The 26081-nt window shown below is 35.8% G+C and overlaps 1 protein-coding gene across 4 annotated transcripts in view; it reads right to left on the bottom strand.

Annotated features, from left to right (window-relative positions):
• CNTN1 (contactin 1) overlaps positions 1–26081 on the bottom strand; it is a 409422-nt gene that overhangs the window by 244530 nt on the left and 138811 nt on the right. For 2 of the 4 annotated variants that reach the window (XM_061416437.1, XM_061416439.1), the window contains exon 2: positions 23942–24043. The exons of the other annotated variants lie outside the window; for them this stretch is intronic. The gene's annotated coding sequence lies outside the window, so the exon portion shown is untranslated. The remainder of the gene's footprint in view (positions 1–23941; positions 24044–26081) is intronic. 4 annotated transcript variants of the gene reach the window in all.

Raw genomic sequence — 26081 nt, forward strand, 5'->3', positions numbered from 1 at the left:
GACTCCTTATCCATGGGATTTTCCAGGCAAGCATACTGGAGTGAGTTGCCATTCCTTCTTCAGGGGATCTTCCTGACACAGGGATCAAACCTGCGGCTCTTGTGTCTCCTGCTGTGGCAGGCGGATTCTTTACCACTGAGCCACCAGGGAAGTCCCTACTTAACTCCAATTAATAAATGCTTTCAAATCAACTGGTATATATCTGTACCAACTATAATCTCATAGATCACTGAAGAATACAAAACTATCTATCTTATTTATTTAGATACGAACCTACTCCAGACAAGCTCGTATTCTGATATCATCACTTTGGATAATTTTATGTCAGCTGAAATGGGAACAATAATTGATTCAGACTGTGTTTCTGAATCATGTGAAAGCTTCTTCTAAAATACAAAGCATAATCAAGGAATAGATTGGAGGCTTTAACAATTCCATTCTTTTTTATGATTCATAAAGAAGCAAAGCTTTATTTGCTATTCACTTCTTTTACCCTCCTTTTACTGCACTCTTTCTGGGGAGCCCTGTATGACATTGTTTGAGATATAGCTAATGCAACAGTTGAAAAGTATTGAATCAATTCAGAGAAGAAAATAATTCTGGACAAGTTCTCAGAAACTTTAAGCTGACAGTCTTTTAAAAATAAGAAATGAACAATTAGATGTGTTGCGTGTTGATTTCAAAATGAACAGTATAGGAAAGCATCCACAGAAACAATGTTCAGAAAAAAATGTGCAAGTTGTGGGGTGCTTTTGTATAAAACACAATTTAATTTGAATAGGAATCAATGAGCAGCTTTTATTCTTTTTTAAACTTTTAATTTTGTATTGGAGTATAGCCAGCCTACAATGCTGTGATATTTTCAGATGGACAACAAAGAACTCAGCCATACCTATACATGAATCCATTCTCCCCCAAACTCCCCTCCCCTCTAGTCTGCCACATAACTTTGAGCAGTTTCCTGTGAAAAAGCAGCACTTATAATGCTAAAGTTGTTCCATTCAGCTCAGTTGCTCAGTTGTGTCCAACTCTGCGACCCCATGTACTGCAGCACACCAGGCTTCACTGTCTTATCATTAACATCTTCTGTCATCCCCTTCTCCTCCTGATTCTTTCCCAGCATTAGGGTCTTTACTAATGAGTCATCAGGTGACCAAAATATTGGAGCTTCAGCTTCAACATTAGCCCTTCCAATGAATATTCATGATTGATTTCCTTTAAGATTGACTGGTTTGATCTCTTTGCACTCAAGGGACTCTCAAGAGTCTTCTCCAACATCACAGTTCAAAAGCATCAGTTCTTGGGCTCAGCTTTCTTTATGGTCCAACTCTCACATCCATACATGACTACTGGAAAAACCATAGCTTTGACTATATGGACCTTTGTTGGTAAAGTAATGTCTTTGCTTTTTAATATGTTGTCTAGGTTTGTCATAACTTTTCTTTCAAGGAATAAAAGTTGTAAGCATCAACAAATACATAACTTTAAAACCACTCTGCAGAGTTGAATGGTTGATTGACTGATTCTTTACTGATTTATATATATTTCCCACTAAGAGAGTACTCTGTATCTCACAGAGGTAAAAATAGAGATGTTCTTCCTAATTTGAGTTTGTTTTACTTTGATTGTACATGACCTGAAAATCAGGCTGAAAATTTGTTTGAAATTCTTTATTTAATACTACAAATCATCATTAGGTATTAATAATTATTTCAAAAATATTTATAAAGTTACCTCTGTTTCCTTTCATAAATCCCAACTAAGAGTTAGTATTTGTGGAACAAGAGTATAGATGGATAGATGGCAACTCATAGAAAAAGAAGTGATTTTTCTCCTTTATAATTGTCCCTACTATCTTTTTTCTTTTTCAGATGCTCTAGATTCTGAATGTACTACAAAGCCATGATATAAATATATATAGTTCAATTCAGTACAACTTAAGTAGGAACTTTATCTTTAAGAAGCCCTAAAGACTTACTGGCTACCAGACATGTAATACATCTAGCAAAAGCCTTGAAAAAAATATAGGTTAATCAGAAAACCCTCTTTAAAATATTCTTTCTTCCTTGTATTATATTTGAATATCTTTTAAAGAAAACTATGTGTGGTCAGATTAGTGTTTTTCATAAATTCCAAAATAGCATTTTAATCTCTTGACTCAGTCAAAACAGGTGAGCTCTATATGCTCACTCTCATAATTTATTCAAATATTTATTTGTTCATCATATATGCTTTGGTACTTCCAAAAGGACTTTATTACAGCTTACATAGTCAATGAAGATTTTAGCACAGTGATAGAAGAATGAGATCCCAATATGAAGGATGTCATGTAGACTTGCTTAGGGGACATTACTTGTTAATTGAATGGTATTATAATGCAGAATAAATAAAAAGTAAAATCTCTAACATTGAATACTAGGAAAAATTTTGATGTTACAGAAATGTCATTGTGAAAAAAATAATTTAAAAGAATATTAGATGCATTCTTTATGTACAAATTCTTATCTTAAATTCTGATGTCAAATTGTAGCTGTATGAATTCATTCTATCAGGCATAAAGCTTCTTCTCCAATGACAATATATCTGTTGAATTGAGAAGTTTAGAAGCTCTGGAGAAACAGCTCACTCCTTCAGGCTATAATTCTACTGCTCCCTTTTTAGGAATGTTCCTGTGACATGAATAGTAAGATATAATTCTAGTTGTTATTCACATTATTAAGTCACTGCTTTAAAATTTTTCCCTAAGATCTTTGAGAACATTAAAATTGAAATGATATTTAGTTCCCATTTTTAGCTGGCATAAATAATAAGTCACTCAATGCTTGAAAGTGACACAGATGAAAGATGGAGTAGCCACTAGTAAATTCAATTTTCATTCTGAAATATGCATGTAAAAAACAAAAGTGAGAGCTTTAGCAGATCTAAATTACTTTGTTATAAATATTGGAAAAAAAACTGCTTTGGGTGGGGATGATACATAGGAAGAAAGTAAGTGAATATTTAAATTTATAAGGAAACTTAATTGGAAGCATTTGAATTTGAGTTGTTAACATTCTCACTCCCAATCTTTTCTCTCTTTTTTGGGTCAATTATTGGTAGATTCACTCTCATTTTATATCAATTATAAAATATCCATACATTTTTCTAACTTCTATTACAGTGCCAGTGCTAAAGTAATCTCTTCTATCATCTATATAGTGGATCTTTTCCATTGATTTATTTGCTGAATTCATGTTATTTAGATAGGGCTATAAAACTATCACATAATTCAGTTTCCCCAGTTAACTCAATCCGTGTAGAATTATTTTGACTGCCTATTTGGAATACTTGATTTCCATTCTACTCAAATGCACTTTTGATGTGTTTCTTTAGAACTCAAGTTTAGCCACTCTATTCTTAACAAAGTAATAAATAGGTAGCTATATTTCTTTGTAATTTGTCTCATACACAATTATGCATTGCACAAAGACTCAATACTAAGTTTTTTTAAAAAACTAATCACCTATATTGACACATATATGACAAAGATATAATTTTTATGCAAAAATAAAATGTTGGGTTTTATTAACACATTTTAAATATTTATTGTTATTCCAATGATAACATTTAAATAAATGTGCATGTTGGTATACCCATTTCTCTCTTTAAGTTATATGTTATTCTGTCAACAAAACACATTAAAAAAGTAGTTTTACTTTGAAACAGGTAGTAATATCTACAGGCAATTTTAACAAATTTGTGCTCTTTATTCTCCCTATTTTACTAATTGTTAGGCACTATGATTGTCATTATTTTTCTCCATGTAGCATCTATAACATTTCTATATTTTGCTGGGCCAATTTAATCCTAACCAGCCTCCCATATGAGCAATAGAAATTCATACAACCCCTATTTCAACTTTAACACATTTACTCCTGTTTCTTCCTCAGTTATAAACTACAGAAAGTTTTGTTTTTAAGTCATATAAATATAACACTTATTTTCAGCACATCAATTGATGCATGACTAGCTCTTTTAAGGAAGAATTAAGTTTATATTGATATTTAGCATGTCTCAAGGGGTGCCCATTTCCTTGTCAATGCTCATGAATGATATCTTCCAACATTACAGCTCTGTGGCTAAGATCTAAGAGTTTGACATGTTTTGAATCACAGAGAAGGAGTTTTCTTTCTTTGAAATTTATTTTCTTAAGAATCATTCTTTAGATAGATAATTTAAAGTCGCAAAAGCAATTCATTAAAAAAAATTTCCACTGAGCTAAGAAATTAATTTCATGAGGAACATTACATCTGAATTAAGAATTCTATAATTAAGGGGAAAATTGCTGAAGTTTTTTTTTTTTTTTATTTTTGAATTTTTAACCATGTATGCTTTGAAGCTTGTTTTTCTATAGGTAGGTATGTCTGAATAGAAGGCTGTTAAACTGTAAAATTCAATCATTAGAAACTCAGTTTTCAGCTGCAAAAATTAAGGATTAGTCACCATTATTATATGAACTCTTCTATAATTTCATGTTATCTTAGATGAGGGACAAGATAGACAAATTCTAAATAATCTTCCTTTTGGATTACTAAAAATATTTTCTTCATTACTGTATGAAGCATCTATTTAAGTTAAATCTAAATAAAAGGAGGCATTAATCTATAGGAGTTAACATTTCCATAGGTGAGAGCTATATTCTACTGCAATAAAAAAAGAGAAAATTACTAGATTTATTATTGTTTGCACATAGCAACTTCAGAATAATCACTGTGCTAAAGAATTTTCTTTTTTCCTCCAGAAATGATTAAAATATGTCATTTATTTAAAAATCAACAGAATTTGGCATTCATGCTCTTCTGCAAAGGTCTCATCCAAATATATCCATGTAAACATTTGGCCATGTTTTCTCTCTTCTAGCTGAGTGTTCTGGCACAAATAACCAGTTCTCTCAATATCTTTGTTATTATTTCTGCTTAGTCTTACTCCCCTAAGAATTTTATTATGTACTCAACATCTTAAGTTCCAAAGAAAAATGCACAATTTCAGGTCATCTTTAATAAATGATATAAAGCCAGAGTCAACAAGACACATTCTTTTTGGCTTGGATCTCTGGTTATGTTGTAGGTCACTTATTTCTAAATATACAGTTTTATATATTTTGTCAATTATTATAGCTCCGTCACTGAGTCATGTCCAACTCTTTGTGACCCCATGGACTATAGTCTTCTAGGCTCCTTTGTCCATAGGATTTTCCAGGCAGGAATACTGGAGTGAGTGGCCATTTCCTCCTCTAGGGAGTCTTTCTGACTTAAGGATTCAACCCTCATTACCTGGATCTCCTGTGTTGGCAAGTGGATTCTTTACCACTGAGCCAACTGGGAAGCCATAGTGGCTCTATTATCATAGTTATTAACATTATAATATGTTTATATAGCTATGAATATGTAATGGAATCCACTCACTGATGTTTTAACTATGCAATGTGGGAGACCTGGGTTCGAGTCCTGGGTTGGGAAGATCTGCTGGAGGAGAGCATGGCAACCCTCTCTAATATTTTTGCCTGGAGAATCCAAATGGACAGAAAGAGCCTGGCAGGCAACAGTCCACGCAGTCACAAAGAGTCAGACATGACTGAGTGACTAAGCACAGCACACAACATTTCTACTGTCTAACTATAGTCCATTTCACTATTACTATTATGAATTAATTATGTGAGTAAAGAAGACCTTATTATCAATACATTAATGATAAATATTCACAAACTATTCACAATATATCAGGCAATGTGCTAAATGCTGGGGATATGGACATAATCAGAACAAATGTTCCCACAGAGTCTGAAAATATGTTGAATATAATTTAAAATTATTTAAAATAATTTAAAATATTTTCATTATTTTTATGCCTACTGTTGACATAACAACATCTGCATAAGACAAAATTTTTCTTTTCTTAAAATAGCCACAGCATGTTTTCTTGACAGAATATTTGTTGAAGTTTTAAATCACCAAATGTTTTTACATTAATTTTCTAATTAACAATGGGGAAAAAAAAATTCTGTTCATTCCAATCACCTGAACTTGCCATTTCAACAGTCTTTGTAAAAAATTACTATAAAATACACTCACTGATTGGTAGAAGTGGTAAGGAAGGGGCTTCGAGTTGGAAAGATAACTAAATCCTGGTAGTTCCCTAAGGACATGTTCCCTAAGGCATATATCAAAATTGATCTCTCTGAGAGGTTGGCATTTTTGACATGACAATCAAATCTCCAGCTACAGTCATATTTTAGGTCCAGCTACATCCCAACTCATCCTTCCTATCATTTACTTGTACAGCCTAGAGTCACATAATATCATATCCTTCCCAAAAATCTCTTTTTCTTAACTAGTTTGATCTTTGACACTATTTTGCAATAGCTTTAAGTGAAGTTTTCACATGAGTAATGAAGTTATTAAAAGAATAATCTATAAAAATATCACTGTTTTACTACTGAAACTAGTATAATATTATAAATCAACCAAAATTCAAAGAAAAGAAGAAAATATCTACTACTACAGGATTCATCTTGCATTTGATATGTACAATTAACATAACAAACGTTCTACTCAAAATCTATTCATTTGATAGTGTGACTTAAACAATAGTGTCTTAGAACTAATAAAATGTGGTAACAGTAATTCATGTGAATATTCATTATATACAGACTTATTGAACACCCACTTTATTCATGGCACTGTACTAGACACTGGGAATGCATGTGCCCTTTCTATTTTTCAATCATATACAGAAGACTCCCCTGGTTAATATCAGTTTTCCTCCTGAAGGAGGTAAGGAGAAAAAGGTTCTAAAAGCATATCTTTCACCATTACTATTCAACATAGTTTTGGAAGTTTTGGCCACAGCAATCAGAGCAGAAAAAGAAATAAAAGGAATCCAAATTGGAAAAGAAGAAGTAAAATTCTCACTGTTTGCAGATGACATGATCCTCTACATAGAAAACCCTAAAGACTCCACCACAAAATTACTAGAGCTAATCAATGAATATAGTACAGTTGCAGGATATAAAATCAGCACACAGAAATCCCTTGCATTCCTATACACTAATAATGAGAAAACAGAAAGAGAAATTAAGGAAACAATTCCATTCACCATTGCAACAAAAAGAATAAAATACTTAAGAATATATTTACTTAAAGAAACTAAAGACTTACATATAGAAAACTATAAAACACTGGTGAAAGAAATCAAAGAGGACACTAATAGATGGAGAAATACACCATGTTCATGGATCAGAAGAATCAATGTAGTGAAAATGAGTATACTACCCAAAGCAATTTATAGATTCAATGCAATCCCTATCAAGCTACCAATGATATTTTTCACATAGCTAGAACAAATAATTTCACAATTTGTATGGAAATACAAAAAACCTCGAATAGCCAAAGCAATCTTGAGAAAGAAGAACAGACATGGAGGAATCAACCTGCCTGACTTCAGGCTCTACTACAAAGTCACAGTCATCAAGACAGTATGGTACTGGCACAAAGACAGAAATATAGATTAATAGAACAAAATAGAAAGCCCAGAGATAAATCCAATCACATATGGACACCTTATCTTTGACAAAGGAGGCAAGAATATACAATGGATTAAAGACAATCTCTTTAACAAGTGGTGCTGGGAAAACTGGTCAACCACTTGTAAAAGAATGAAACTAGACCACTTTCTAACACCATACACAAAAATAAACTCAAAATGGATTAAAGATCTAAATGTAAGACCAGAAACTAGAGGGGAACATAGGCAAAACACTCTCCAACATACATCATAGCAGGATCCTCTATGACCTACCTCTCAGAATATTGGAAATAAAAGCAAAAATAAACAAATGGGACCAATTAAACTTAAAAGCTTCTGCACCACAAAGGAAACTATTAGCAAGGTGAAAAGACAGCCTTCAGAATGGGAGAAAATAATAGCAAATGAAGCAACTGACAAACAACTAATCTCAAAAATATACAAGCAACTCTTGCAGCTCAACTCCAAAAAAATAAATGACCCAATCAAAAAATGGGCCAAAGAACTAAATAGACATTTCTCCAAAGAAGACATACAGATGGCTAACAAACACATGAAAAGATGCTCAACATTACTCATTATCAGAGAAATGCAAATCAAAACCACTATGAGGTACCATTTCACACCAGTCAGAATGGCTGCGATCCAAAAGTCTACAAGCAATAAATGCTGGAGAGGATGTGGAGAAAAGGGAACCCTCTTACACTGTTGGTGGGAATGCAAACTAGTACAGCCACTATGGAGAACAGTGTAGAGATTCCTTAAAAAACTGGAAATAGAACTGCCTTATGATCCAGCAATCCCACTGCTGGGCATACACACCGAGGAAACCAGAATTGAAAGAGACACGTGTACCTCAATGTTCATCACAGCACTGTTTATAATAGCCAGGACATGGAAGCAACCTAGATGTCCATCAGCAGGTGAATGGATAAGAAAGCTGTGGTACATATACACAATGGAGTTTTACACAGCCATTAAAAAGAATACATTTGAATTAGTTCTAACGAGGTGGATGAAACTGGAGCCTATTATACAGACTGAAGTAAGCCAGAAAGAAAAACACCAATACAGTATACTAATGCATATACATGGAATTTAGAAAGATGGCAATGATAACCCTGTATGTGAGACAGCAAAAGAGACACAGATGTATAGAACAGTCTTTTGGACTCTGTGGGAGAGGGAGAGGGTGGGATGATTTGGGAGAGTGGCATTGAAACATGTATAATGTCATATATGAAATGAGTCACCAGTCTAGGTTCGATGCACGATACTGGATGCTTGGGGCTGGTGCACTGGGACAACCCAGAGGGATTGTACAGGGAGGGAGCAGGGAGGGGGGTTCAGGATGGGGAGATTCATGCTGATGTATGGCAAAACCAATACAATATTGTAAAGTAATTAAACTCCAAATAAAATAAATAAATTTATATTTAAAATAAATAAATAAATAAAATCATATCTCCCAACAAAAGAATTTAAAAATTACTCTTATCATTAATTTATTTTTAGAGAAATCAATAATGAACTAATTAATATAAATTTATTGAAAACATTAGTCATCAGACTACTCAGTAAAAAGCTGAGTACATGTATTGGATGTCTTGTAAAATTTATGTATTTCTTCAAACAGCATTTTTTTCCTTATCCATTAGTCAGATTTTGGATACTTGAGCAAAGTGACCTTTGTATATTGTCACCCTGTTTATTTAACTTATATGCAGAGTACATCATGAGAAACGCTGGACTGGAAGAAACAAGCTGGAATCAAGATTGCCGGGAGAAATATCAATAACCTCAGATGCAGATGACACCACCCTTATGGCAGAAAGTGAAGAGGAACTAAAAAGCCTCTTGATGAAAGTGAAAGTGGAGAGTGAAAAAGTTGGCTTGAAGCTCAACATTCAGAAAACGAAGATCATGGCATCTAGTCCCATCACTTCATGGAAAGTAGATGGGGAAACAGTGGAAACAGTGCCAGACTTTATTTTTCTGGGCTCCAAAATCATTGCAGATGGTGACTGCAGCCGTGAAATTAAAAGACGCTTACTCCTTGGAAGTAAAGTTATGACCAACCTAGATAGCATATTCAAAAGCAGAGACATTACTTTGTCAACAAAGGTTTGTCTAGTCAAGGCTATGGTTTTTCCTGTGGTCAGGTATAGATGTGAGAGTTGGACTGTGAAGAAGGCTGAGTGCTGAAGAATTGACGCTTTTGCACTGTGGTGTTTCAGAAGACTCTTGAGAGTCCCTTGGACTGCAAGGAGATCCAACCAGTCCACTGTGAAGGAGATCAGCCCTGGGATTTCTTTGGAAGGAATGATGCTAAAGCTGAAACTCCAGTACTTTGGCTACCTCATGTGAAGAGTTGACTCATTGGAAAAGACTCTGATGCTTGGAGGGATTGGGGGCAAGAGGAGAAGGGGATGACAGAGGATGAGATGGCTGGATGGCATCACTGACTCGATGGACATGAGTCTGAGTGAACTCCGGGAGTTGGTGATGGACAGGAATCCTGGCGTGCTACGATTCATGGGGTTGCAAAGAGTCGGACACGACTGAGCGACTGATCTGATCTGATATTTACAGATGGTTTCTTTTTCAAATTAAAGTTGATTTTCCTCTATTATTAGTAAATCAAAATAAAAATTAATTTTAAATTTTACACTGCCTCCATTATGCCCATTTTAATTAAAATGAAAGAAAGATGAACAAACATATGAACATAGAGGTTCAAATGTCATTGTTTATATATGAGTATCAACATTTGAAGATTCTTTCAGAGTGCCAAAAAGAGTTAGTAAAATTATGAGGATATAGAGGAGAAGCTTTAATCTCCTATTCTTGAAGTTAGAGTTTTAGTAATCTCCAACTCCCAGTTTTCCCACCTTCAAAGTGAAGATCTCATAGTCTTCTCAGTTCAGTTCAGTCACTCAGTCGTGTCCGATGCTTTGCGACTCCATAAATTGCAGCACACCAGGCCTCCCTGTCCATCACCAACTCCCGGAGTTCACTCAAACTCACATCCATTGAGTCGGTGATGCCATCCAGCCATCTCATCTTCTGTCGTCCCCTTCTCCTCCTGCCCCTAATCCCTCCCAGCATCAGAGTCTTTTCCGATGAGTCAACTCTTCACATGAGGTGGCCAAAGTACTGGAGTTTCAGCTTTAGCATCATTCCTTCCAAAGAAATCCCAGGGCTGATCTCCTTCACAATGGACTAGTTGGATCTCCTTGCAGTCCAAGGGACTCTCAAGAGTCTTCTGAAACACCACAGTGCAAAAGCATCAATTCTTCACTGCTCAGCTTTCTTCACAGTCCAACTCTTATATCCATGCATGCCTACTGGAAAAACCATAGCCTTGACTAGATTGACCTTTGTTGGCAAAGTAATGTCTCTGCTTTTGAATATGCTATCTAGGTTGGTCATAACTTTCCTTCCAAGGAGTAAGTGTCTTTTAATTTCATGGCTGCAATCACCATCTGCAGTGATTTCGGAGCCCCAAAAAACAAAGTCTGACACTGTTTCCACTGTTTCCCCATCTATATCCCATGAAGTGATGGGACCAGATGCCATGATCTTAGTTTTCTGAATATTGAGCCTTAAGCCAAATTTTTTACTCTTCTCTTTCACTTTCATCAAAAGGCTTCTTAGTTCCTCTTCACTTTCTGCCATAAGGGTGGTGTCATCTACATATCTGAGGTGATTGATATTTCTCCCGGCAATCTTGATTCCAGCTTGTGCTTCATCCAGCCCAGCATTTCTCATGATGTACTCTGCATATAAGTTAAATAAGCAGGGTGACAATATACAGCTTTGACATACTCCTTTTCCTATTTGGAACCAGTCTGTTGTTCCGTGTCCAGGTCTAACTGTTGCTTGCTGACCTGCATATAGGTTTCTCAAGAGGCCAGTTAGGTGGTCTCGTATTCCCATCTCTTTCAGAATTTTCCACAGTTTATTGTGATCCACACAGTCAAAGGCTTTGGCATAGTCAATAAAGCAGAAATAGATGTTTTTCTGGAACTCTCTTACTTTTTCTTCTAGAGAGGGTTAAATGACATTATTTATTTAAGCATGATCTCAGCACAAACCTTTTCCTTTCAAGCTGTGTTTATGAACTATCTCCCCTCTTTCAGTGCAGACCTCTGAAGTTTACAGTCATCACCATGTTTCACAACTACACTGAAAAAAACATTTTACAAATATTTTAAAACTTTTTTTTAAGTATCCGTTATCTGCCTCATTAAGGAAGTTATCCTTGATGCTCACCCCTCATTTTGCTAGAGCCTGGTTTATATGCACTTATTATACCTGCTTGTTGTTGTTGTTCAGTAGCTAAGTTGTGTCTGATTCTTTGTGACCCCATGAACTACAGCACACCAGGTTTCTCTGTCCTTCACTGTCTCCCAAAGTTTTCTCAAACTCATATCCAATGAGTTAGTGATGCTGTTCAATCATCTCATCCTCTATCACCTGCTTCTCCTATTGCCCTCAATTTTTTCCAGCATCAGGGTCTTTTCCAAAGAGTACTTATATCTTTACAAGAATTAACTTTATCCAGTAAACTTTCTGTTATCTTCCCTCCTCCTTTTAATAGACAATTTTTTCATGGAAACAAGCAATATATTTCCCTTTGTATATTAGAATGGGCTTAATAAACATTTGCTGAATTAATAAATGTGGTCCCTGATCTAACAGATTCACAATCATGTAGGATGATATACATGTCTATTACCCATGAATATAACATCGGTCCATCAGTTAGATTGTACCATAGTATCTGGTATATATAAATGTATTTATTCTACATGAATATAAACTCTTTGATGGGACAGTTCATGTTATACTCATCTTTGTATCCCTAAAGTCTAACATAAGTGGCTAACATATGTGCAAGATTTGCCAATTATGCTTCTTCAGTTCAAGAGAATTTTGTGTGTTTGTACACACACACACATAAAGTGGGCACTTAGAACTTGGGAAGATACTGCTATTAGCTTTGGACTCAAAATAATTCAAGGGATTAAAGTGGCAACTAAATGTATCACTTGAAAATTCATACAGTCCTGACAACCATTGATAAATGGCCCTTGTTTCTGTGAGCGGGATTAATTGAAATTAAAATATTTTATAAATAATTATGCTGGAAATAAACATAAAATATTTAGGCACAGTGGCATAGGGCTTTGATGAGTAAAATAGAGAGCAATAAATTGGCCTGAGAAATATAGCTGATGTATCAGAAAAAAATAAATTTATAGGTTAGATTGAAGAACAAAGACAAGAGTGGAGTTAATTCATGTTTACAATCTGTCAAATGATGAGAGAATAGCATTGAAACATGTGTATTACCATATGTGAAATAGATCATCAGTCCAGGTTCGATGCATGAGACAGGGCACTCAGGGCCAGTGCACTGGGATGATAATGAGGGATGGGATAGGAAGGGAGATGGGAGGATATTCAGAATCGGGGGACACATGTACACCCATGGCTGATCCATGTCACTGTATGGCAAAAAACACTACAATAGTGTAAAGTAATTAGTCTCTAATTAAAATAAATAAATTAATTAAAAAAAATACAGGGAACTATATTCAGTGTCTTGTAATAACCTATAGTGGAAAAGAATATGAAAAAGATTATCTAGATCTATCTATCAATCACCTATGTGTATATATAAAACTGAATCACTATGCAATACACCTGAAACATTGTAAATCAACTCTATTTCAATAAAAAATAAAGAATTATTAAAACAAACAAGCAAAAAAAAATTTCAAATGATAGTGTCTCTCCATGTAGAACCCATTATCTATCTGAAAATCAATCAAGATAGCCATAAAGTAAAGATTCTCATCCAAATGCTACTATGTACTGCACTTTATGTTAATATGTAATGACAGATATAATTTTAAATTACCTAACTATTTTACATAATTTTATCAAGTGTTGTTAAGTATGAATAATCGTCCAAGAATATAGTGATTTGAGTATAGATAAATTCAAAGATGAAGAAGAGATCAAATGACTTGCAATCATCTTTTTTATGTTCACTGAAACAGAGGTACTATCACTTTCAACAGACAAGGACGACACAAAGGACGATATTTTTTCCAAAGATAATATTATGTTCAGATTTTCCACAGTCTGACAAATCTTCTTTTTGGTAGGGATTAAAGTTCTTATTCTCTACTTGTATTACCTCTCTGTATTATTTTCCAACAGAATCCTCCAAGGTAAGGTCCAAATTCAAATTATAGAAAACACAAAACTAGAAAATAATAAATACATTTTATATTGATGATAATTTCACAGAATACATTTCCTCAGTAGTAAGCACCTCTGAATTTTCTCCTAAAATTGTCCCTCCATAGATGATCATTGTTCATCAATGTTTCAAAGCACTTTAAAATTTATAATAAAAGTTAATTCCTGGGTTCAAGTAAAGGGAAAATTTGTAGTTTTCTATATTCTTACCTATCTATTATGTAACTTGGGTGCCTCTTACTGATTTACTTAGCTTAAGTCCACTTAATTCACCTCTTGGTTGCCTACTCACCCAGTTCTTCAATAGATTTCTCTTTGTTTGTCACCCAGCTTCTCTTGTTGCCAACTAATATATCATCTTCCATCTGTTTAAATTTCTATGTTCTTTCTGGCACATCTCCGCCTCCAGATTCCCTCCCAGCCACCTACCTTGCTGCCCTTCCATCTGCTAGCATGACTAGTGTCTTATTAACCTGTTCCCAACCTAAACTGTCTCCAAATTTCTACTAAATTTCATCAAAAGTTTCTCTCTTAAAGGATTTTGTGATGGCAATAATTATTTATAATTATACAATCTTGGAGCAGAAAGGGAAGTTAAATGAAAACATTCAAACATGCACTTAACATTTTAATTCTTCTACCTGTTAAATTTATTTACTGTTCTCAGTTTCTTTCATTGATAATGTTTTGAAGGAATAATGCGCACTAATGAAATATATCACAAATGTCTTTTCATATATATTCTTCTGCACACTGCTTCTGTATGGCTCAATTCTTCTTAGTCTTGTGGTTAAGTGCATTTGTCATTATTCCAAAGATTTGCACTCACTGATTACTAACAACCTTTTCTTAAAGGCAACATTCTCAAGACAGTTCAATTAAATATTTTAGGTTTAATGTAGCAGAAATATTTTTGTTTAGGATGAGATATAGCTGCCTGCTGCTGCTGCTGCTGCTGCTGCTAAGTCACTTCAGTCGTGTCTGACTCTGTGCGACCCCATAGACGGCAGCCCACCAGGCTCCTCCATCCCCAGGATTCTCCAGGCAAGAACACTGAAGTGGGTTGCCATTTCCTCCTCCAATGCATGAATGTGAAAAGTGAAAGTGAAGTTGCTCAGTCATGTCCGACTCTTCGCAATCCCATGGACTACAGCCCACGAGGCTCCTCCATCCATGGGATTTTCCAGGCAAGAGTACTGGAGTGGGGTGCCATTGCCTTCTCTGATATAGCTGCCTACTGATTGTCAAATATGTTATATAAACAACACTAGCATTGGATAATTACAGTTTCAGAATTTGACATTTAAGGAGCATAAGGTGGTATTTCCCTATGATATTGATTTAGTTGCTTGATGTGTGTGTGTGTGTGTGTGTGTGTGTGTGTGTGTGTGTGCGCGCGCGCTCTCAGTCCCTTCAGTCATGTCCAACTCTTCGTGACCCTGTACAATATAGCCTGCTAGACTTCTCATCTACGGGATTCTCCAGGAAAGATTATTGAAATGAGTTGTCACGCCCTCCTCCAGGGGAATCTTCTTGAACCAGAGAACAAACCCCCATCTCCTGCATTTAGTGCACTGCAGGAAAATTCTTAACCCACTGAGACACTTGTACTTATTTTCATGCAGCAGATATAACATACTACAAGTTACAAATACCTGAGAAAAGAAGTGAAAGGCAAAGGAGAAAGGGAAAGATATACCCAACTGAATGCAGAGATCCAAATAGCTAGGACAAATTTAAAAAAAAGCTTTCTTAAGTGAACAATGCAAAGAAATAGAGGAAAACAATAGAATAGGAAAGACTAGGGATTTCTTCAAGAAAATTAGAGATACTATTAGGGAACATGTCATGCAAAGATGGGTACAATAAAGGACAGAAACAGTAAGGATCTAACAGAAGTAGAAGATATTAAGGAGAAGTGGCAAGCGTACACAGAAGAACTATACAAAAGAAGTTTTAATGAATTAGATAACCTTGATGGTATGGCCACACACCTAGAGTCAGACATCCTGGAGTGTGAAGTCAAGTGGGCCTTAGGAAGCATTACTATGAATAAAGCTAGTGGAGTGATGGAATTTCAGCTGAGCTATTGCAAATCCTAAAAGATGATGCTCTGAAATGCTGCACTCAATACGTATGCCAGCAAATTTGGAAACCTCAGCAGTGGCCACAGGACTGGAAAAGGTCAGTTTTCATTCCAATCCCAAAGAAAGGCAATGCCAAAGGATGTTCAAATAACTGTGCAAGTATGCTTGTTTCACATGCTAGCAAGGTAATGCTCAAAATCCTTCAAGCTAGACTTCAACAGTATGTGAACTGAGAATTTCCAGATGTATAAGCTAGATTTACAGAAGGCAAAGAACCAGAGATCAAATTGGCAACATTCGTTTGATCATAGAAAAAGCATAAGAATCCAAGAAAAACATCTACTTCTGATTCATTAACTTTGCTAAAGCCTCTGACTGTGTGGATCATGACAAACTGTGGAAAATTCTTAAAGAGATGGGAATACCAGACCATCTTATCTGCCTCCTGAGAAACCAATCTACAGGTCAAGAAGCAACAGTTAGACCCAGATATGGAACAATGGACTGGTTCCAAATTGGGAAAGGAGTATATCAAGGCTGTATATTGTCACCCTACTTATTTATCTTCTCTGCAGAGTACATCATATGAAATGCCAGGCTGGATGAATCACAAGCTGGAATCAAGATTGCTAGGAGAAGTATAAACAACCTCAGATATGCAGGTGATACCACCAACATAATGACAGAAGAGGAGCCTCTTGATGAAGGTGAAAAGGAGGGTGAAAAAGCTGGGTTAAAACTCAATATTCAAAAAATGAAGATCATGGCATCCAATCCCCTCAGTTCATGGCAAATAGATTATGAAAAAATTGAAACAGTAGCAGATCTTATTTTCTTGGTTTCCAAAATCCCTGTGGATGGTGACTGCAGCTATGAAATTAGAAGATGCTTGCTCCTTGGAAGAGAAGCTATGACAAATCTAGACAGCATATTAAAAAGCAGTTAAATCACTTTGCCAACAAAGGTCTATCTAGTCAAAGCGATGGTTTTTCCAGTAGTCATGTACAGATGTGAGAGTTGAACCATGAAGAAGGTTGAGTGCTGAAGAACTGATGCTTTCAAGCTGTAGTGTGTGAGAAGACTCTTGAGAGTCTCTTGGACAGCAAGGAAATCAAACCAGTCAATTCTAAAGAAAATAAACCCTGAATAGTCACTGGAAGGACTGATGCTGAAGCTCCAATACCTTGGCCACCTGATGTGAAGAGCCCAACTCTTTGGAAAAGACCCTGATGTTGGAAAATATTGAAGGCAGGAGGAGAAGAGGATGACAGAGGATGAGATGGTTGGATGACCTTGCTGACTCAATGGACATGAGGTTTAGCAAACTCCAGGAGACAGTGAAGGACAGGGAAACCTGGCATGTTGCAATCCATGGGGTCACAAAGAGTTGGACACTACTTAGTGACTGAATAGCAACAAGTTAAAGCAGACTCATGAAAATATTTAAAACTTTAGACCTGTATACCTTGTTATGAGACTAAAAACGAATTGTCCACTTATATTTCTAGAATAATATCCTTCATCTTCTAACCACATCTTAGAAGAGAATTGAGCTTGTACTTGCAGGAGGTTCACTGAGAAATTTCCCTTAAATTAAATAATATTGTAATGGAGCAGGATGTATAGGATCTTTCAAGATAGGCATTCCTGCATATACTCTGCTTTAGCTCCTCTCTGGAGTACCCTTAGATTACAGTATCCAATGCACATTTCCTGAGTTGTTTTACAGATGTGAAACCCCTCCCTGTCCTCATTAAATAGAAGATGTTAACTACTTGATGACCATGGGCACATAACCCCCAGGCCTACTGGACCCTGAGGATTGATAATATTAACTCCTGTGATACTGCCCTGTGATTAATATCTCACTATCAGAAAATCAGAGAATTGTGCATGAGTTGATCACATCCCTATAATCCCCCTCCCTCCCCTGGCTTTTAAAAATGCTTTGCTACTCACTGTTGCTGCCTTCAAAATGGAGGAAGGGTATCCTCCAGAAGCTGAGAACAGCCTTCAGCTGACAGCTAGCAAAGAAAATGGGACCTTAAGTCTAGAACTGGAACAGAATTCTGCCAACATCTTGCATGAACTTGGAGGTAGATTCACCTCATAGTCTCCAGAAAGGAATGTAGCCCAGCCAACACCTTGATTTAAGCCTTATGACACTCAAGCAGAGAATCAGGTGAGCCAACTGTGCCTGGACTTTCAACTACAGAACTATGAGCTAATATATTTATGATATTAAAAAAAAATGTTTTGTTGAACCCTTCAGGGAGTTCTAGATTTGGGGGAACATAAATCACCTGTTTCCTTGCATAGTGTAGTCTAGTGAAGTCGCTCAGTCGTGTCCGACTCTCCTCAACCCCATGGACTGTAGCTTGCCAGGCTCCTCTGTCCATGGGATTTTCCAGGCAAGAGTACTGGAGTGGGTTGCCATTTCCTTCTCCAGGGGATCTTCCTGACCCAGGGATCAAATCCAGATCTCCCACATTGTAGGCAGACGCTTTACCATCTAAGCCACCCAGCAATAAACCTTTCTCTGCTCCAAACTCCAACATTTTGGTTTGTTTGGTTTCACTGTGCATTGGGCACACAAACTTGCTCTAACAATATAGCATTTTAATAAAAAGATAATGATTTGAGAAAGACTTGACTGATTTATTTTAAACACTAGGAGTACAATACTTCTATAGATGTCAATTAACATTAAAGATGTTCATTTTTTTCAAGTTGTTTTAATATATTTTATTATTACCTAGGTATGGTAAAGCCAACAGATCTGGTGATGATAGTCATTGGAAAAAATAGCTTGTTACATTTACAAATCCCAAGAAGGCAGCATATGCCTGGAGACATACAGGGAATTGTGGGAATAATGAGGGTTTGGTCAGAAGGCAGTAGGAGAAGGGCAACAGTGGGCATGAGCCTTTATAGTATTATGCTTTTCTCAGTAAGGATGCAAGATAAGAGTGGATGTGGGATTGGCTGGTTTGAATTATTTCAGAAAGCCCTGGGGCATTGTGGGCTTCCCTTGTGGCTCAGCTGGCAAAGAATCCACCTGCAATGTGGGAGACCTGGGTTCCATCCCTGGGTTGGAAAGATCCCCTGGAGAGGGGAAAGGCTACCCACTCCAGTATTCTGGCCTGGAGAATTCCATGGACTGTATAGTCCATGGGGTCGCAAAGAGTTGGACACAACTGAGTAACTTTTACTTTCACTGGGGCATTTGTGGCTGTACTTAGTGGTCTGCTCTAAGTATTCCTTGCTGGAACAATTAGGAAGAAAGAAGTGGCTAGATGTGAGAACTCTAATAAAGAGAGTGGTTGAAGGCAGGACTTTGGAATGATGGGTTTGTACTTGAAAAGGGAATTTGAGGGCCAATGGCTTACTAACTCCCATTATGGGCTCAATTTGGGAGGCACAGCCCCTCCAGGGTCAGCAAGGCAAAGCATTAGAATACAGATAAAAATGTACAGTTAATATAATATTTAATTCAGGATTAGCAACCATTAATAAGAAAAGTTGAGAATTCATCTGATTCAGAGGTTTAGAAATATCTTTAGCATTGAATGCCTCCAGTATGATTAAATGATATCTGTGAGTGTCCTGCCCAATGATTGTTAGGTCTATGTCTAAAATTTTTATTCTGCTGGTTAAAGTCTTAATAACCAGCTCCCACCTTGTTTATTTTCAGTTCTATCTATCCAATTCCTCTATTTCAGTCCTGACACAAGAATATATAGTATTAATTTTCATTTCCATATGTTTATGGATATTATTCTCTTGGACTCCATTTAAAAATTCTGAGCCTAGTTCTTCCTTTCTCCTGTGACACTGAAACATTTAACAAAATATTTTTGGGCTGGTGCCATGCTCTAATTTTTTCCCTGCATTTGAATTATTTGTTTTACTGAACGCCTAGCCCTTCATCTTTTTCTGCATCTAACGCAAGTATTGAGCAAAAGCACACAAGAAGACCTTAATAAATGCTTCTTCATTGCACTGAGTTGTCTTGTATGGTTAAAAGTGATTAAGAAACAATAAATAATGGGGTAAATGGGTAAAATGTTAATTTATAATCAGAGGAAATAAATTGGTGAAAAATGCATGAAGCTATGTTAAAATGACACAACCATTGGAGTCAGCTCCTAAAAGAATATATAAAAGGAAAGCGCTTCATAAGCTATAATTTCTTAGGGAAAATATTTTAAGGAGGAACTAATTTTATCATTTTATCCAATGGAAGAGAAAAGAATATGAAATCTCGGTATCATTGTTATAAATTTATATTTGAAAAACTTTTCGGTGTATTAAAAGTTATTAATACCTTTCTAGATATTAAAGAAACCTACAGAGGATTAAATTCAGTTCAGTTCAGTTGCTCAGTCATGTCCGACTCTTTGCGACTCCATGAAATCGCAGCACGCCAGGCCTCACTGTCCATCACCAACTCCCAGAGTTCACCCAAACCCATGTCCATTGACTCGGTGATGCCATCCAACCTTCTCATCTTCTGTTGTCCCCTTCTCCTGCCCTCAATCTTTCCCAGCATCAGAGTCTTATCAAATGAGTCAGCTCTTCGCATCAGGTGGCCAAAGTATTGGAATTCCAGCTTCAAAATCAGTCCTACCAATGAACACCCAGGACTGATCTCCTTTAGGATGGACTGATTGGATCTCCTTGCAGTCCAAGGGACTCTCAAGAGTCTTCGCCAACACCACAGTGCAAAAGCATCAATTCTTCGGCGCTCAGCTTTCTTTATAGTCCAACTTTCACATCCATACATGACTACTGGAAAAACCATAGCCTTGACTAGATATAATTTTGTTGACAAAGTAATGTCTCTGCTTTTGAATATGCTATCTAGGTTGGTCATAACTTTCCTTCCATGGAGTAAGCATCTTTTAATTTCATAGCTGCAGTCACCATCTGCAGTGATTTTGGAGCCCAGAAAAATAAAGTCAGCCCCTGTTTCCACAGTTTCCCCATCTATTTCCCACGAAGTGATGGGACCAGATGCCATGATCTTTGTTTTCTGGATGTTGAGCTTTAAGCCAACTTTTTCACTCTCCTCTTTCACTTTCATCAAGAGGCTTTTTAGTTCTTCTTCACTTTCTGCCATAAGGGTGGTGTCATCTGCACATCTGAGGTTATCGATGTTTCTCCTGGCAATCTTGATTCCAGCTTGTGCTTCCTCCAGCCCAGCATTTCTCATGATGTACCATATAAATATTAACTCAGATTTAATCAATTTGTGTTTTAGGCTTGGAAAATGGGCCTATCATCTCTCATCTTTCACTCTTCCACTCTTTCATAAAGGATTCATAACTTTTCTACAATCTTAGTAAATACTGAATATAGTATAGATAGATGGATACAGTTTTCTTCTTAGATTTATTATGATGTACATGTCAACATTCCTTATTAATATATGTATTTATTCCCTATAACAAAATTGTCTGCTTATCATTTTAAAATATTCTTCTCAACTGATTTCTTAGTTTACTAACTCACCTTTAAAGTTCCTTTTTTAAGCTAAATTACAAAATCTTATATTAGTGAATCATAATATTTCAGTAATCTTATAAATTGATTTTTAGAGGTATTAAATATATCAATTATGAATTAAATTTATTTTTTCAAAAAGTTTACTTTTGATGTTTCACATTCCATTTTTCTCTCTTTCCTTTTTATTATATCCTTTTCATATCTTCAGTTTCCTTTCCAGTTGAATTTAATATGATTATACTTTGCCATGGTAATCATTACCTAAATTCATTTATGGTATTTTACCTCATATGTTGTGGTTGATTTTCAAATATTCTCATTAACCTCTTGCTAGTTTCTCCCAATTGATAACCTATAAAAATTAGTTGCAGCTAATGTGGAAATTGGGAACTGAGCACATCTCATTCTGACCTAGGGAATATTCTTTATCAAAACCATCAGATATTTTCAGTGAGACTGAATAATGGCTTGAGTTGAGACTAGAACAATGACAAAGAGGCTTAGATTTGCACAAGTGAAGTGCTACATGGACCCCTTTGTCTATACAATTGTCCCATGTTGGCTCATTAATTTTACTGCTATGGTCTTGTCACCCAGCATGGAGGCTTTTCTTCTGTCACTTCAACAAGCTCCAACAAGTAGCATTGCCATTATATTCGTTACTCAGAATTTAGTATGTCAATGCAATAAATACATTATTAAATACATTTATTATTATAAATACATTAAGTTTCTGTCCCCTCCATTCTTTCTCATTTTCTTTCAGATTCCATTTTACTAGCTGTTGGGGGACCTCACCCAGAAGGCATTTAAACAGAACTGAATACCATGACTCAGCATTGGGAGACACCTCTCCTTCCTTTCCCCTCCCTAAGGAAAAGCTTCACTCCATGTGTGAGTGTACTTATGTACCTAAACTAGATGAGCTTGGAAGATTTAAACACATTGTACAGTCCTGGGAACCAAGTGCCACACCACCACCAGACAGTTGGCAGGAAACCCAAGTAACAAAGTAACACTGTCGCAAAATTGAAATGCACTGTGAAACGCTTAAAGGGTATTTTTCCTGTGATCTTGCTGTCAGTGCTCCATATTTCCTTTTTATTTTTAATAAATAATCCCTATCTTAGCAAAAATAGTTGGCCTTATCTATCACTGATTTTTTTTAAATTTAAGGTTCTATTTTATTGATTTAATTTTTGCCATGCCATGTGGCATGTGGGATCTTAGTTCCCCAACCAAGGATGGAACCCATGGCGCCTGCAGTAGAAGTTTGGAGTCCTAACCACTGGACCACCAGGGAAGTCCCTATCACTGGTTCTTGATAGATTATTTAGAAAACACATTTTTTAAAACTTAATATTAATTAACATACTTGAGTAGATAATGTTATATTATCTACTTTATATGACATACATGTTATACGGCATATATTATGTTTTATAAATTATATATTGTGTGTACATATGTGTACATATATGCTATGTGTATACATATGTATATACTAATAGTATAAATGTTATTGAAAAGCATCTTTTAAAAACGTTATATATCTAGAGTTTCTTACTGAATATTTGTTAATGATATTTTCCCACCCTAAAGAAAAGTTTAAAAATTTATTTCATAGTGCATATAACTTGCATTTTTATTCATATTTTCATGGTATTTAAGCAAGCAGCTTTAATTCACAAAGACTGGCAAATATAGCAGAATACAGAGCTATGTTTTTCAGTTTTACAGAGTTTTTGTAAATTTTATTTGGCTTTTATATAATGAGTTCTGCAATCATATAAGCTTAATTTTTTAAAGACCAAGAAAGAAATAAAACTTTTTTTTTTTGTCATGGAGGAGGAGCATATATTTTGAAATCTTGTCATCTATATATTCTTTCTGGAGTAGGGCATTCTGGACAAGAGGGAAAAAAGAGAACACCACAGGTAGAAGTCAGACTGTTTTGTTTCTGACAACAAGGTCTTCCTTCAAGGACAAGCTATTCCAAATTATTTTAATTCCATCTGTTCCATTTGTATGCAACACAGTACCTCAGTGCTTTCCTCTGCTTCTGGGGAAAGGAGTGAACATTTTTGGTGTTTATCAACATTTTTTAGCATAATTTGAAAATACTGACATTAAGGAAACAATAAGAGCCAAGGAATACCACAGCCCTGCTAAAACTTCTCCACAGGAGGTAATTTTTATTGATTCCACTCATACTCTGGTGCCGCCCCTCCCCAATTTGCAGGTTTCAGTCTATGTGAGACACACACATCTGAGCTCTGGTACAGTCCTAAAAAGCTTTTGCGTGCAAAATAAAATACCCTGCGGCACAAATACTGTCAAAAATATAGAATAAAATCAGCCTTCAATTAACATAACAATTGAGAATCCCGACACTGCATCGCAATACTGAGGTGTAAGTCAGTCCTGCTAACACTGCATCATCCTTATCCGAATTCAGCACATTTTCGCTTGCAATTTTCTAACCTAGAGGAAAACCTCGGACTTACCTCATATGTTGAATTATCTGTCGTTCTGAGTATAGTATTTATTGCAAACTGTCCATTTGAATGAATGCGGCGACAGTTACACCACAGTACGCTTCTCTCCTGCTGCAGAAAGCAAGTTAAAAGGACTTCAAGCTGTGACCTCAGAGGCAGGCACAGCCGCTCCCATCCTTCAGCCAACCTTCTGGGGAGAGCAGGTTAGATGACAGTAAAGCTGGCTCGCTACATAGCAATAGTTTCAAATAAAGCATTCTGTGCTGGGAGCTGGGGGATTTACATCCAAATTCAGCTGGCTAGAGTCAATGCTGCTTCTATGCCTGAAAATATTAAGCATTTCACTGCAGTCACTTAATGCAAGAAACTATCTGAGGCGACTTCACAAACCCTGTCATTCTGTTCAGAGACTAAAGAATGACCACCGCATGCATAATTCATGCATTAAAATCTTCAATGCACTTCCTGTAGTCGCTGTTCTATCCAGTAATGGGCTATTGATCACCTCATCGCTAAGACAATTGGAGCTCCGCGATTGGTTTATTTCCACAAATAAAATTACAACCTAAAGCACAGGCAGAAACCTCCAACCCTGCAGCATCCACCGGGGTAAAACACTCACATAGACGGGATGGCATTTGCATATTGCAGAATGTTTAAACTGGACTCTTCTGAGGAAATGCTATAACATCTGTTTACTTTTATTCAAAACACATCGTTTCTGCAGATTTAGGCTGAATATTTTATATTAGAAGTGCGATATATAGAGTTGATGTTTTCCTACGATTTCCGGAAAATCAACAGTGCTAAATTGAAAATTAAGAAAAAAGAACAATGATGAATTGCTGTAAGTCATATTCTAGGAGATTTTTATACGGGTTCATTTGAATAACACTTCTTAGAAGATTTTAAGATAAAAATAATTAATTTTTCTTTCAATAATATGGAAGAGGATTCCTTTTTAAAAAATCATCATAGTGAGTACATCATTGTTCATCACCATTGACTATTTTGGATTCTGAACACCTGTACACTGGGTGTGTCAGTAGTTCTGAGAGCCTTTTCTCTCAGAATTTAAGCTCCTAAGAACATGCCATGATTTCAGCTAGTCTTTTTTCACTGCCTCAAAAAACAAGTAAGCTTTAAAGCTAATTATGCTTTTTATTATGCTAATATTCATCAAGAGAAAACACAGGTAGCATTTTGAAATATCACAGTAGTATTTGGAAAAATTACCATATGAGAGATCCATGTAAAATGAAATGGCAAAGGCATTTAATGTACAATAAATGTTTATCTAATTCCCAAAGAATCTTCATTGTAAAAACGAATTAAACTTTATCCACCATAGAGGACAGATGTTACTAAGATTATTTAGAAGCCTAATGCCATGTCTTTCCAAAGCCTTTTCATACACACACACACACACATATATATATATATATATATATATATACTATATATATCTTATATTTTATATATACACAGGTACCACATACACAAAAAGGCAATATTTCTATCTCACCACACCTTGCCATTTATAAGACCAGAGCGAAACCTTCAAATTCATGCTCAGGACTGGAGTAAAGAATAACTCTCAGAGTATAATCAAGGTTTCCCATCTAAAGATTACACTACAGAGAGCAGTTCACTCTTGGAGGGGGCATGATCATGGTGACTTTCAGTCAATAAACCAGTTAAAATTTATACCAGCCTGAGAGGGCAGTAGGAGCCTTGATGGCAACAGTGATGGAGTTTAGGGATGGTCAGGGAGATAGTTTTTCCTTCCAAGTGCAAGAAGAGCATAATCCTTGCTAGCCCAGTGAAAAAAAATAGGTATATTCAGCTGATAAAGATTATGCTAAAATATTCTAAATGTGTCTGAGAAATTAACTCTCCAATTACTATATACATTATATCTTCCATACTCCTCAATGTTCTGTTGTATCCAACTCAGATTCTATTTGTACATTTAAAAATACATATTACTTCTTCTTTTTTTTTTTAAGTACTTAAGTATTACTTCTAAAATGAAAAATTCAAGTTAACTACAAGTAGACTTTATTTTATACTATTTGAGTAATATTTTTTATTTTTTATACAAAAGATCTCTAAAACTTAAGTTTTAGAAGTTATAGCTAAGGATAAA

Source organism: Bos javanicus, chromosome 5 (assembly GCF_032452875.1).
Source record: "Bos javanicus breed banteng chromosome 5, ARS-OSU_banteng_1.0, whole genome shotgun sequence".
Taxonomy (NCBI): domain Eukaryota; kingdom Metazoa; phylum Chordata; class Mammalia; order Artiodactyla; family Bovidae; genus Bos; species Bos javanicus.